Below are 16057 nucleotides of genomic sequence, written 5' to 3'. Positions count from 1 at the left end.
TACTAATATAATACCAATGAGTTGCTCCACCACATCCCTCAGCAGACGCCGTCAGTCACGTCTGAATTTACCAACAAATGCGCGTAGGGCGGAACATTATTATATACCACACAAAGTTGGCCAAAAGTTGAGGGTTAAAACTAAAAGTTGAGGGTTAAAAGTTGCGGGTTTGTCTTCGTAAGATTTGCAGGCCAACATGTCGAACAACATGCCTGAGCAGGTGGGACCAGGGTGTCCAGGCCGACCGCCATGCTGCCCAGGGTGCTGCCTTCCCCGGGGGAGACACTAGCTCTCCCCCCCCCAGTTGCAGAATTAAGTATGTGTTGGTGATATTGTGCAATAATTGTCCACAGTGCTGGATATCTGTGGATATCTAGGCTGTATGGTGAGGGTCTGTAGTGTGTAAAGCCCAGTATGGAGGGGGTCTGTAGTGTGTAAAGCCCAGTATGGTGGGGGTCTGTAGTCTGTAAAGCCCAGTATGGTGGGGGTCTGTAGTGTGTACAGCCCAGTATGGTGGGGGTCTGTAGTCTGTAAAGCCCAGTATGGTGGGGGTCTGTAGTGTGTAAAGCCCAGTATGGTGGGGGTCTGTAGTGTGTACAGCCCAGTATGGTGGGGGTCTGTAGTGTGTACAGCCCAGTATGGTGGGGGTCTGTAGTGTGTAAAGCCCAGTATGGTGGGGGTCTGTAGTGTGTAAAGCCCAGTATGGTGGGGGTCTGTAGTCTGTAAAGTCCAGTATGGTGGGGGTCTGTAGTGTGTAAAGCCCAGTATGGTGGGGGTCTGTAGTGTGTAAAGCCCAGTATGGTGGGGGTCTGTAGTGTGTAAAGCCCAGTATGGTGGGGGTCTGTAGTGTGTAAACCCGTGTCGGAAGTTCCAAGCCAACATCTTCAACAAGAGTAAATGCCAGAATTGCTTCAAACCGAGAGAGTCGCACTCATTGAACGACGAGGATTTAAATCAGGTAAATAATAGCAGCTGTATGTTTCGTCTTGATTGTAAAATGGTTACTGAGCCGTCGGGTTCTGTCGCCTAGTAAGTGGTACTATTTCAGACTAGCTCTCCCCCCCCCAGTTGCAGAATTAAGTATGTGTTCGTGATATTGTGCAATAATTGTCCACAGTGCTGGATATCTGTGGATATCTAGGCTGTATGGTGGGGGTCTGTAGTCTGTAAAGCCCAGTATGGTGGGGGTCTGTAGTGTGTAAAGCCCAGTATGTACGAAACTGAAACAAGAGACATCAGGCCAAGTCATGAATGAACAAGCTCTGTAAAACAAACTCTAATGACGGGTCTCTATAGGACACTAGAGTAAATAACAAACAAATGCTCTAAACTAAAGAGTAAGAATAAAAAACATTATTTCTTGGCTGTTAACAATGTAGCCAATTAACTCATCACTTGGGAGTTGTGTTGTGTGTGTGCATGTGTGTGTGTGGGGGGGGGGCGGTCAGGGGGCAGCTGTGAAAGAGAAATTAGCAGCCAGCTTCACTTTGCTACGGAGAGCCCTTTTGCCGGGCCTGTACATGGACACCATCTTGAGCATTGTTAGGGGCTGAGGGGCCTTGGTTACTCCTGTAACCACAGCATTGGTAGGCTGTCTGGCCAGTCGGTTGTGGTGCAACGTCGCACACGGCAGGGGCGACAACAACCACGTCAGCAGCTTCCTCCGGTCTATCGCTCTCTGTTAGTTATCGAGTTTTAGTTCTTTGTCGACTGTGTGTTTATATATTTCCCCAACGACGTGTGTTTTTATGTCATTGTTGCTCCAAAAATATGTTTTTTGTATGAGCTACTGTTTGTTTTTAACCGTTTTTTATGTATTTTAAATGTTCGGTGTCATGAAGAATCCATGACTGTGAGTTCACCATTGTTCTGGAAAAATATGTGTGTTGTGTGAATTACTTACAGTTCTGTGTTTGCTTTCTATAAACATTAACCGACTGAAAAAAAAAAAAAAAAAAAATCATGTGTAGACCAGATTGCATCCCTCCGAATCATAGTTGAGCAATCATTGGAATGGAACTCTCCATTATACATCAACTTTGTAGACTACGAGAAGGCATTTGACAGTCTCCACAGAAACACCCTCTGGAAATTGCTTCGACACTACGGCATACCAGAAAAGCTTGTCAACATCATGAGGAACTCCTATGAAGGAATGACCTGCAGAGTCATACACAGCGGGCAGCTCACACGAAGCTTCCAAGTGAAGACCGGAGTAAGGCAAGGCGGTATACTGTCCCCCTTCCTCTTCCTCCTGGCCATCGACTGGATATTGAAGACCACAACGGCACAGAGGAGAAACGGGATCCAGTGGACACTCTCAACACAACTGGACGACCTTGCCCTACTATCCCACAGTCGACAACAGATGCAGGAGAAGACGAACATACTGGCAGACACCTCAACACAACTAGGCCTCAACATCCACCAAGCAAAGACCAAAATACTAAAGATCAACACAAACAACGAAGAACCAGTAAACCTGGAGAGAACAGCACTCGAGGAAGTAGAATCCTTCACCTACCTAGGTAGCATCATAGACAAGGGTGGCACGGAGGCAGATGTCAGAGCAAGAATCAGCAAGGCAAGGGCCTCATACATCCAACTAAAGAACATCTGGAGCTCCAAGGTAATCAGTCAGCGGACAAAGATCAGACTCTTCAAATCCAACATCAAGCCAGTACTCCTATACGGATCAGAGACGTGGAGGACAACCAAGATCACAATGACTAGAGTGCAGTCATTCATCAACAGATGCCTGAGGCGGATCCTGAACATTCACTGGCCAGATACCATCAGTAACAACGATCTCTGGCAGAGAACGGGCGAACAACCAGTGGAAGAACAAATCAAGAGAAGAAGGTGGGGATGGATCGGCCACACACTACGCAAACCAAACACCAGCACCACCAGACAGGCCCTGAGATGGAACCCCCAAGGCAAAAGGAAGAGGCCGGCCCAAGAACACCTGGCGCAGGGACTTGGAGACAGACATCACACAGAGTGGACTAACATGGAAACAGCTGGAAAGCAAAGCACAGGACAGAGGACCCTGGCGAACTGTTGTCGACGGCCTATGCTCCTCCAAAAGGCCTATGCTCCTCCAAAACTCCCACACTCCCCCTCGGTCACATCATCCGCCAATTCAACCTGGACTTCCACTGCTACGCCGATGACACCCAGATTTACATCACCACAAACTCCACCCAGAACCCACCCCTCACTCACATCGAAAACTGCATTTCAGCAATAAAAACCTGGCTCACACACAACTTCCTCAAACTCAACAGTGAAAAGACCGAAGTCATCCTCATCGGCACCAAATCCACCCTCAATAAAACCGGAGCCGACCGGCAAAATAAAAAAAAATAGCTACCATCGAACGGCCCATAAATCGAAAGCTACCATTGAACGGCCCATTAAAAAACTGATAAGTGGTTGTTGAAGATCACTCCACGGTTCTTGCCACCAGAGGGAGGCATCGAGCAGTCCACCCTGCCACAGGTCATTATAACAAATCACAGATGTTAGCATGATAGAAGAACCAACTGATGTAGGCTGCTGTATTTTTTACTTACACCTCCCAGCATGTCTTTTAGTTTCCACTTCCTATTCTTATCCATTTTAATGTCAGATTGAGTTTTTGTTTGAATTTGTGAAAGCTAAGTGGACTACTGACATGGTTTTCTAACATTTACACTGTGATGTTTTTTTTGTTGAGTTATGAATAAAAATTATATCTTCTAAAGTTTGTTCTCAAATTGTATATCATTCTCTCAACAGATTGTATATACATACGTATATATTTTGGATAATCTCAGTTTAATGATGCATACTTAGAATACATTAAAAAATCCAGTGGGCGTACTGCACCGAAAAACAGATTATGAGATTTGTCAGAGGGTTTATTAAATTGTCTTAATGGAGATCTAAAAACTGGCCATTACAATGCATTTATAATAATGCAATATTGATAGGGCATCTATTTGGGATTAAGCCTAATTTACCTCAAAGCCTGGGTATATCTCTCGCCAAAAGGAGATAATGGTGGCCTACTACCGCGGCGCAGTGGAGAGCATCCTCACCTACGGCATCTGCAACTGGTTCTCCAGCTGCACAATTGCGGAGAGAAATGCGCTACAGAGAGTCGTGAGAACAGCCCAGAAGATCACCGGCGCCCCCCTCCCCTCTCTGGAAGAGCTGTACAACACACGCTGTCTCAGGAAGGCCTCCAAGATCTCCAGAGACCCAACCCACCCTGGGTACGAACACTTTACCCGGCTGCCCTCGAAAAGGCGGTACAGGACCATGGCCGCAAGGACAAACAGACTGAAGCACAGCTTCTACCCCAGGGCCATCCAGGCCCTGAACACAGCAAAGATCTAGGTTCTGGGCCCTGGACAGTCTGGACGGATTGATGGCAGCTGCTGGACTGAAAAAATCAGGTGTAGTGGTAAGGCACAAATATGTTCATTTCTAGCCTGCAAACTGCGACACTTCAAATGAATGTGCAATAACACTATGTGCAATATGACAACCCTAGTCGTCTATCTGTACAGTATAGTATAGTGGATAGTGTACATAGCCTTTATTTATGTAAACCAGCTCCTTCCCTTCTTGTGTTTTTTTTAGTTTTTTTTCTTTCCTAGCACCAGGGGAGCCACCCCTCCTAAATTTCATTGTTTGGTACCTGTACTATAGCAATGACAATAAAGACCATTCATTCATTCATTCAAATCAGGGACAGCGGCCCATTGGTCAATTTTCTATACAGACACTGGGCTGGCCCAATCAACAGAGAGAAGGGGGGGGGGGGGTCAGGGGTCACGCACGCACGCAGCACCAGACCTCCGTCTCAGTTTCGCGGTAGTTTTGGGCCGAGCCGGCCGGCAAAATAAATTTAGTTAGCCTGGATAGTTGATAGATACTGAGAGAGATGGAGCGCAAAAGCACACTAAAACGGAAGGGAGGCTGGGAAAAACTTAGGGAGAAAAACAAAAAGAAACTCGAGGCAGATGCTGCCAAATGTGTAAACATTAGGGACATGTTTGCTGCACCCTCAAGTTTACCACAGCAGCAACAGCAACAGGTTGAAGAGGAGGCTGGCAGGGAGGAGCGGGAGCAGGGTACAGATACAGAGGATAGAGAGGATACAGAAGAAGCGGGGCCGAGTCAGCCTGTAACCGTTGACCCGGTAAGGAAAATATAGGTAGCTGTTAGGGGTGTAACGGATCGCCCCCCACGGTTCGGCACGCATGTGTACCGCGGATCAATTGCAAAATGTAACCAAGTAATAATATTACTTAATATTAGTTAATATCCCTTGTAAATCACAATGTAGAGTTGCCATGAAAAGATAGACGCGACAGTTGCGTGCTTTGTTTTACTCTAAAGCGCAATGATAGGTTGATAATGGAAAAAAAAATCTAGAACAACAAGGCTGCGTTCGTAAATTCGCTCTGGAATCTGATCACTGAGTACACTGGTCTACTTGCACTGGTACCATTGCTTACTGTATGTAGTCGTCTTTGTAGTGGTTTGGGGGAATACTACAGTTTGTCATATGACTGTACAGCACAGTATATAAGACGAGTATATAAGGCAAGTATTTTTGTGCTGGTGGGTGTGGTCCGACCGATTGGGGTGGGCCTGTCTGGGCCAAAAATGCCAGGGCCTAATTTTTGTCCCAGTCCAGCCCTGGCACCAACAGACCAAGAGACACAAAAGCGCTATAACTGCCAGTGCAGGTGTTCCCAGTGTCACCACCTTCTTTAAAAGGGTAGAGCCTACCCAACATGAGTATGATCTGGCCATAAAGGAGGGAATCTTGGCATATCATACATTGAAACACAATTATAGTTACCGCTCCCTCGACTGCACTGCTCAACTGACAAGGAAGCTTTATGAGCCGAAGTTTACCTGTGCCAGGACAAAAGGTGATGCTATTGTTCAGAATGTTTTTGCACCTTGGGCAACCACTATGGTAACACAGGACCTAGATAGAGTTGAATTTGTGTCCATTTCAACTGATGCTTCAAATCATGGACATGTTAAGCTGATGCCAGTACTAGTCAGGTACTGCAAAATATATGATGGGAGCCTGTCAGTAGAAACAAAGCTACTTGATTTTGTTGAGCTTAAGGGGGAAACAGCAGAGCAACTGGCAGCTGAGATCCTTGTTGTCATAGAGAAATACACTCTTCAGAACAAAGTGGTGGCATTCTCTGCAGATAATACAAACACAAACTTTGGGGGCCTGAATAGGGCAGGGAGGGTCAATGTCCACACCAAAGTAAAAGATTCTCTGCAGCGGGAGGTGATTGGCTTGGGTTGTCCTGCCCACATCATCCATAATGCAACCAGAACAGCTTTGGTTGGCTCATCAACCTGAACAGTTCTAAGAATTACTTTTAATACCACTTACAGTACACTGACACTAATGTTGAGAGGCACATTTCAGTTGTTACACTTGAGTATTCTTGCTTGAATGTGTATACATTGGTCAAAATAAGGTCAAAATAAATGAAACAGCAATTGTCCCCGTTTCTGTATTTCATCATGATAAAATGTATACATTTTTCCTAAAAAGTTGGAAATGTCCCCAGATTGCATCTGAGAAATATGGTCACCTTACCTTAGGTGGATACAAGATAATTAAATAACATGCATACAGGCCTACTTGGGGATGATAGTCAATTGTCTACAGTGGGCCTGTTCATGTTCTTCACTGTATGGATATTGCAATCATTGGACTTATCGGGAATGTTACCCTTATAAAGTAGTAGAGGCACAAATATGTACATTTCTAGCCTGTGTTAGAGTAAATTATTCAATAATGGCAGCCTGTTTCGTTTCAAGATGTATAAGAAAAGATATTTAATAATCTTCTGCAGAAGGAGGAAGTTTACAAGCATGTCAGACAGGTCTTAACAGTGAAAGTTCCTCGTAAAAGTAAAGATCATTCATTTCATCTCAGTATTTATACAAACAGGTATCTTCAGGTAAGGGGTCCGCCCTCAGGTGAGGTTTAGACCAATCATGAGCAATGGGTGTGGACTTGTACATTTGATGAAGATGATTATGATGAAGGCTAGGGGGGAAGCGGCCCCCACTTTCTCCCAGGGAGACAAAAGGTGAAAACGGAACACAATGGCCACAACTGGTTCAGTCTGGTCTGGTTGGAGTACTGGGTCTGGGGCAACACAAAGGTCCGAAACTGCTCTAGATGGTAGGGCAATCAGGTCTTTGTAATCATGTAAATGTGTCTATTTGTCTTAGCCCATGTCAAGCTTCAAGTAGAGAAACTGGTTCTATTGTGTGACAACAGGAAATCATCTTCTACAGCCTGCTGCAGACATTCAATCCAAGATGATGTTTGATTCTTAAATGTAGCTTATTACATATAATAATTTTCTCTCACACCTGCAAACTGCGACACTTCAAATGAATGTGCAATATGACAACCCTAGTCGTCTATCTGTACAGTATAGTATAGTGGATAGTGTACATAGCCTTTATTTATGTAAACCAGCTCCTTCCCTTCTTGTGTTTTTTTTTCTTTCCTAGCACCAGGGGAGCCACCCCTCCTAAATTTCGTTGTTTGGTACCTGTACTATAGTATAGCAATGACAATAAAGACCATTCATTCATTCATTCAAAGACGTACATTACTGTGAAGTCAATGCGGACGGTGGTCAACCTCGTGCTATACGTGCAATGAATATGAATGTAAAAAGTAAATATATTTGCATGAATATCAATATGATATGAACAGTAAATATATATGTATATAGTGTGATGCGTATAGGACATGGACGAATACGATATGTGCAGTGTGCACATGGTATCCATTTCAAAGCGTTTCTCCTCTTTCACCCTTCTGCCAGCGGAGTCGCAGTTGCTCATTTCTGTCTGATGATGCATCAGTAACGTTAGCTACCTTAGCTAGCTAGCACCTGGTGGTAACATTAGCTACCTTAGTTAGCTAGCACCTGGTGGTAACGTTAGCTACCTTAGTTAGCTAGCACCTGGTGGTAACATTAGCTACCTTAGCTAGCTAGCACCTGGTGGTAACGTTAGCTACCGTAGCTAGCTAGCACCTGGTGGTAACATTAGCTACCGTAGCTAGCTAGCACCTGGTGGTAACGTTAGCTACCGTAGCTAGCTAGCACCTGGTGGTAACGTTAGTGTAAGAGTCTCTAGGCACAGAGGGAGGTCGACACAAAGGAACAGCTGTACAAACGTGTTTGTTAATGTACAGCACGGCTCAGCACCTTCACTGACGGGCTAACACACACACACTGCACCGTCACTGACGGGCTAACACACACACTGCACCGTCACTGATGGGCTAACACACACACACTGCACTGTCACTGACGGGCTGAACGAGACGTTCAAAATAATCAAGAATAAATACAAAGTGCAGCGCGCGGCCGTCACTGCCGCTCAAACTTTCCATACAGTGTGTGTGTGTGTGTGTGTTGTGGTCGCTCGTATCTGTGGACTGTTTAGCTCTAGCCACCCGCACAGCTCCAGTGAGAAGGGAGCAAAGGTTTTTCCATGCCGTGTGTACATCTTATATAGGCGGAGGGTCCCGTCCCTCGTGACACAAGCGTCGCCTGGGCCAGCCAATGGGCTGGCGCAGTGTAATTCAGTTTCTGATGAGGTCACGCAGGGGGCGTTCCCCATAGTGAGATACGAAAAAAATACTATGAAAGAGAACTGAAGGCACTACAACTAGAAATCAGACAGTAACTAATTTTTTTCTACAATGCTGAATGCTGCTGTTTAAATTGTTTTAACTTGAAACCAGTTGGTCACTGAGTAGTGAGTAACAGACTCAGTGAGTAATGTTTTTGTTGCTTTAATAAAGGCTGGCAGTCTTTAATAGCCAAATGTTGTGGACTATACTGGGGAAGTATTTGTTATTATTCAGGAGTAAAACAATAAATACAAATATCGGATATATATCGGTATCGCAGATACCTGAAGCCCAGGTATCGGTAGTGAAAAAATGGGATCGGGACATCCCTACCTAATTTCATCCAATACAGGCCTTTCAATATCTTATTGATAATCACAACCTAGAGAAACAAGATTTCTACAGGTATTTACAACTGAGGCATTACTACTTCTATAAGAATATAAAGAATAATGAGGTTTCTGAAATGAGTCTCGTCAACATTTTTATTGATGCGTATAAGGGCAACACCCACAAGAAACTGGTGTCAAGTATTATACAGAAGAGTATACAGTCCACCAAGAATCACTCCACCTTATATGTTAGGGATAAGTGGGAGAAGGAAGCAAACATAGTCCTAACTGAGGAAGAATGGTTGAACATATGTAAAATACAATCCACCACCTCTAGCTCTGGACAATGGAGAGAATTTTCATGGAAGAACATTATTAGGTTTTTTATTACCCCACGAAGAAAATACTTACAGAATGGTACACCGGGAACTGGGAATTGCTGGAGAGAGTGCAACAATTCAATGGCTCATTTCTATCATATTTTTTGGGAATGCAGGGGTGCTGGCCCAAAAAGGTGACACAATTATTTTCACTGAAAACGACGGATATTATCATTGCGCGGCGCCCAGGCACCTTCCTATGATGCATGCTATAATTTTTCTATACAAGCTCTGTTCAAGGGACACATATAAAGCCTGTCAGTGTTATTCAGACCTATGAAGCAGCGGTAACAATAATGAAAACGCATCTATTAGAATTAGAAGAAAGATGTATTTATTTTGTAAATATATTTTGTTTGTTTTTGTTTTTGTTTTTTTGGTTTGTCACTTAAAACATTTATTCCCACATACATGAAACCACACATCAATCCCAAAAAAGAAAAATCGCTTTGGATAAAGGCATCTGTTAAATGCCCAAAAATGTAAATGTATCATGAGACTTGTTAACCAAGGGCAGTGTGGTGAGTGGGAATGTAACGATGGACATATGTGCTGAGAGAACATTCCACAACAAACAGTATCAAAACTAAACTTCAAAATGGGAATTTCTTAACAAGGTTCCCATACGTAGGGACGTCTACAGCTCCATGAGGGCTTTTATTTCATTAATGCGTGACGCCTTCTTGTCGGTGGGGTTCTTGGAGCCGAAAGCCTTGTCCACCAGATCCTGCTTCTGCCTCTGAATCTTCACCATGTTCTCCTCCACAGAGTCCTTCACGATGAACTTGGTGATGAAGACTTCTCTCTTCTGGCCCAGGCGGTGACAGCGATCCACACACTGGTCCTCTGCTGCAGGGTTCCACGCTGGATCCATGAGGAAAACACGGGAGGCGGCTGTCAGGTTGAGTCCCACCCCGCCAGCTTTGAGTGACAGCAGCATGATCGTGGGGCCGTCAGGAGCGGGGCTCTGGAACTCCTGGATGACCTGGGGCCGCCTCTTCTTTTTTTTTCTTCTTTTTTTTTTTTTCAAAGATTCAAACATTTTTACAATATAATTGAACACATTTTTTCTTGTTTCCCCGCCCCCTTGTATCCCCCCCCCCCCCACCCACCATTGTGCGGCAACGCCCAACGACAACACAACAAAAATATAATAATAATAAGACAAAACACACATGCCTACATACACACACACACACAATAATACATTCATTAGGGATGCGCTATGATATTAACAGCAATTCACATCACCGTGCATCCCTACAAGAAACACTGTCCATCAAACAATAGTACCTGAAGCTGCCCTTCTTGCCATAAAATCTATATGTGGTTGCCATATTTTTTACAAAAGTCCTGACTCTTATGTCTTATATTATAGTATATTTTATCTATGGAATGTAGCTAGAGATTACATTTAACCAATGTGATATTGTAGGAGAGTAATCGGATTTCCAATGGATTGCAATACACTTCTTTGCAGCAATCAAAGCAAGATCAATATATATTTTTTGAAATTCATTCCAAGGATTGATTGTGCCTAAAAGACACAAGCGAGATGATTTTGCAATGTGAATATTTAAACATAATGCTATCGTGTCAATTACAAAGTTCCAAAATGTTAACAACAAAGTACATGACCAAAACATATGGTAAATGTCCCCTTTCTGTTTTTTGCAGCGCCAGCACAAAAAGGACATTTCATTATTCATTTTATAAAGTTTTGCAGGTGTATAATAAGTTCTATGCAACATTTTAAAAAGAAGGAGTTTGTGCCTCATATTGTAAGAACATTTATGAACTTTAAGACAAAAGAAAGACCAGTCCTCTTTACTTATATCCATGTCTAAATCCTTTTCCCATTTACACCTCGTAGCATCTGTACTTGTAGACAAGCATTCAAGCAGAGATAAATAAACTTGAGAAATACATTTAGAACTTTGAACCTCCTTATTGATAAGGCCTTCTATTTTGGAGGGCTTGGGTTCTTCAAGAGTGCCTTGAGTTGTCTGTATCATATGGCGGATTTGAAAAAATCGAAATAAATGTGTGGAAGATAAATTATATTTTGACTTTAACTGAAGGAAAGAAACAAATGTACCACTGTCGTAAAGATGTGTTATTTCCCTTATCCCCTTGTCGTACTAAGACTTGAAGGTGTCATCATTAAAACAAGATGTAAAATTGGGGTTTCTCCAGATAGGAGTATAGGGCGAAAGGTGTTCCTTGTGACCCATACGTTTATGGGAGTTCTTCCATATTAGTAAACTGTTAATAATAATAGGATTATTTGTGATTTTTTTAACCTGTTGTAAACCAATATAAGGCAGGTATCTCAGTTCATATGGAAGAATGTCATAAGATTCCAGTCTTGACCATGCGCTAGATGAGCTAGAGAACCACTGCCTAATCTGGGTAAGTTGGGCAGCCAGAAAGTACATGTTAAGGTTCGGTAGGTTTAAGCCACCATCATTATATGGAAGTTGTAAAACTTGTTGGCTAATCCTTGGTGACTTACTCTCCCAAATGAAAGAGGAGAAGATGCTCTGTAAATATATTTTGAACATTTATTTTTGAACAAATAAAACCAATTCTGATGAAGTCCATCCCACCAAGCACATCACTTGTGCTTTTTTGCCTTCTTTGCCTGTACCAGCACTTCCAGTGCTTTTTTTTCTTTTTTGAGCAGCCATGTGCCTCACTGTGGCTTGCCTGTCATCCTCCACTGCAGTCTTCCTGCTTTGTGCAGCACTGGTTGTTGGCTGGCAACCAAACTCTTCCTGCCTCCCTTTTGTCTTCAACAGGGCCTGTTGTCTGCGAGCCTTGTCTTTTGAGCCTGCAGTGTGGATGTTCCTGCATAGGACCTTGTCTACCTTTGAGAACTTGACATCCTCTCTCCTGAACATCTGTATTGCTGTCTGACCCCTGGACCTGAGGGCATACTTGGTTGTCTGGATTGGTTGTCCCTAAAGGTGTCCATGCTCATTCTGGTGCTTTTGCTGTCAATAATATCTCCCATGGCACTGAACGATGACTCCACCATTGGTCCATGGAAAATGGAGAGCGCTGCTCGAACCACATGGTTGAGGCCTGGGTACCTTCCAGTGTCAATGACATTTTCCCACCAGTTAACCATGTTGTCCCCATCAGTGTACAGGGGAAGGGTGGAATTTGTGCTGAATTTGACAACTTCCAGTGGCACGTCAAATTGGGGTGTGGCACCAAGTGGCTCATCATCCCTGCCAGCCACTTCAGGAGGATGCCCGTCTCTGAGTGTCCCCTCACCAATGGGTCCAAGGCAGACAGTGACTGCAGGGTCCTGCTGTCCAGTGGCAGCTTTTTCTGCATATAGGCTGCTGTCGACATGTATGCAGTCTTCGCTGTTTCGAGAAACTGCAGCACACTCTGTAAAACATTAAAACGATTGCAATTAAATCATTTTACCTGGAGAAATTTATAAATGTTTGATTTGCCGTTTTTAATACATTTACTAACCTGATTACGTGGATTTCCTGCCTTCAGTTTCTCCGCCACCTGTCCGACATACAGCTCACAGAGAGGCAGCATTTTGTCGTTGAAATCCAACTCCATGATATTCTTTGGGGTGGTATGCAGATTCTCAGCCTTGATAAAGCACCCCATGAAGGTTTTCACAACTTCAAGCTGCTTGTCATGCAGCTTGTGGACAAGGGTTTGGCTGCCCTGTGAATAATGGCATTATTATAAAATGCTACAACAATTCTATTACCATACACAGACATGCAGTTGAGGGTCTGTTTATATCACAATCTAACTGATGAGAGCATACAAGGATAGGCCTATTTAGTTTATCTATCAGAGATTGATAATTCACTAATTCATTAGTGTGAAAACACACACCTGGAACACCGTAACATACTCCTTCATGATGGGAAGGACGCCGAGGTAAATGCTCAGCTGGAGGTCTGTGTTGCGACTCTCAAACCAGAGCTTCTTCCAGACCCTTTCTTTCCTGTCCTTCCCAACTTGCGTCATTCCTGGAAGAGAGAGATTAAATACAATATGTATTTTGGGCTACATACAGTATAAAAGAGGATTAATCACATAAGATTGTTGGCGGCTGAGGCTCCCCTTTACAATATTAGATTAATTGAAAGAATTTTGGGGGGGGTCCTGGTGGAAAAATTGTATCCTGGCCTTTGCCCGCTCACCAACACTGTGGTCCTTGTATATCTCCACTATATCACTGTGGATCTTGTATATCTCCAATTTTGCCGGCATTGTGGATGTGGTGGCAGGTATCTCCATCAACATCTAGGAGGTTCTGACAGTACTTGGACCTTATCCTGGTCTCCAGCCCGGACTTACTCCCTCGCATGACGTTGCAGGAGTCCATCATCATGCTAACCATGTTAGTAAATGGAATTGTGTGTTCCTTGAAAAAGGTCACTAGGGCCTTTTCCAGATGTTCAGCAGTGCCCTTTAGTACTTCAATGGAGCCAAGGTGCTCGACGACCACATGCTTCAGCTCCTGATTAAAGTAACCAACAAGGATTGACAGCACCTTCTTATTGGAGCTTGATGTGCTCTTATCCAGGTTATTCTGTTCCCACTGCGCGTAACCAGGGCGCAACTTCCACAGATAGCGAACACACACTGACACACAAATGAATCCTCAGACGCTGGAGTAAAGTTTAGTTCTTTACTCAACCCTCAGAAACATGAGTGGTCGTTTGGTTATTTTGTAAAACTGTAAATAAACATAAGAGTACAATTACTGTAATGCTCAAAACTATACTGTTACACTTTCAACATCAACAGTATGTAGCCAACATATAATATCAATATAGCAATACAAATAGTTATACTTAAATAATATAAGCTATGTATTTATAAACATATACATTATACATTGTAGTTAAACAAGAAAAGAAAAGGCAACTTACAAGCAAAGCCTTTTCCAGGGCAAGAATGTAAACAAAGAGATTCTCCGGAGCTTTTTCTCTCAACTAGCTGTTGCACGAGCTATCACGTCTGAACAGTGTGCTCACGTCATGTGACTAATGTTCGTCATGTGACTAATCAAAACCGAAACTGAATAAAGGCAGTAACAAATGTAATGTCATAAAATGTCCACTAGATGTCTCCAAAATGAAAACCTAAGAAACCATGACACTCCCCGTCTGGTATGGAGGAAATACCACTATGAACTAACTCAGGGATACTCAGTCCTTTGGCGACATGAGAAGCACTGTCTCAGATATTGGTCTCAAGAACGTTTTAGCCGTCCCATGTTTGGTGATCTTCACTTCGATTCTTCTGATCTTCCCGTCCTTGTCAGGGAATGTCTGGCTGACTAGTCCTAAGGGCCAGTCGTTGCGCTTAGCTTGAGCATCTTTGAGAAGGACCAAATCCCCTACTTTGAGGTTCGGACGTTCCTCTTGCCACTTGCTGCGACTCTGTAGTGTCGTGAGGTATTCATGTCTCCATCGGCTCCAGAAAGTATTTGCAAGGTGCTGAACCTGTTTCCACTGCTGTCTGTGGAGGTCCGTATCACTGACATTTCCCGGAGGAGGAAGTGGAGTGCACATCTTCTGCGTAAGAAGCATAGCTGGTGTTAGAAGAAAAGGAGAGTCTGGATCCATTGAGATGGGGGTGAGAGGTCTGGCGTTGATTATGGCTGTAACCTCTGCCATCAGGGTGGAGAGAACTTCATGAGTCAGGCGAGAAGGGCAAGCCTTGAGCAGCATGGAGTCAAGTATGCGCCTTGATATCCCTATCATCCTTTCCCAGGAGCCCCCCATGTGGGATGAATGAGGTGGGTTGAAGACCCATGAGCAGCCCTCTTCTCCCAGGTACTTTCGAATGCTAGGCATGTTGGGGTCGGTCAGCAGAATGTTCAGCTCTCGGCATGCGCCTGTGAAATTTGTTCCACAATCTGATCTAATCTGTTTGGCAGGTCCTCTTAGACTAAAGAACCTGCGTAGCGCATTGATAAAGCATGATGTGTCCATTGACTCAATCAATTCGATGTGGACAGCGCGCGTACTTAGACATGTGAAAAGAACAGCCCATCTTTTACTGTTTGCCTGTCCTCCTCTTGTGCGTCTTGTGCTTACATGCCAGGGGCCGAAGACGTCCAGTCCCACGTAGGTGAATGGGGGTTCAGTACTCAGGCGATCAACAGGTAGGTCGGCCATCATCTGTTCCGTCACTCTGCCTCTGAGCTTCTTGCAGGTTACACAGTCGTGAAGGATGCCTTTGATCAGTCGTCTTGCTCCCATGATCCAGTACCCTGCAGTGCGGACAGCGCCTTCGGTAAAGACTCGGCCTTGGTGCATCACCCTTTGGTGATGGTGTTCCACAAGTAGCTTTGCGATGTGTTTCCCTCCCGGAATAACAAGAGGGTGTTTTTCCTTGTAGGCGAGATCTGAATGTCTGAGCCGTCCCCCTATTCTCAGGAGGCCTTCTTCGTCGCAATAGGGATTGAGTTTCTTCAGAGGACTACTTCTTGAGATGTCCTTTCCACTTGCTATGCACGCAAGTTCGTCCTTGTAAGCCTCTCCTTGCACGCATTTGATGATGATGAGTTCAGCTTTTGTCAGTTCTTCAGCTGTGCGAGGCTGCTTGCAGTGATGCCATGAACTGCAAGTTTGATCCTGATC

The sequence above is a fragment of the Nansenia antarctica genome (assembly GCF_963989245.1).
Source record: "Nansenia antarctica genome assembly, chromosome: 2".
NCBI lineage: Eukaryota > Metazoa > Chordata > Actinopteri > Argentiniformes > Microstomatidae > Nansenia > Nansenia antarctica.
The sequence above is the reverse complement of the archived record's forward strand: the minus strand, read 5'-3'. Positions refer to the sequence as shown.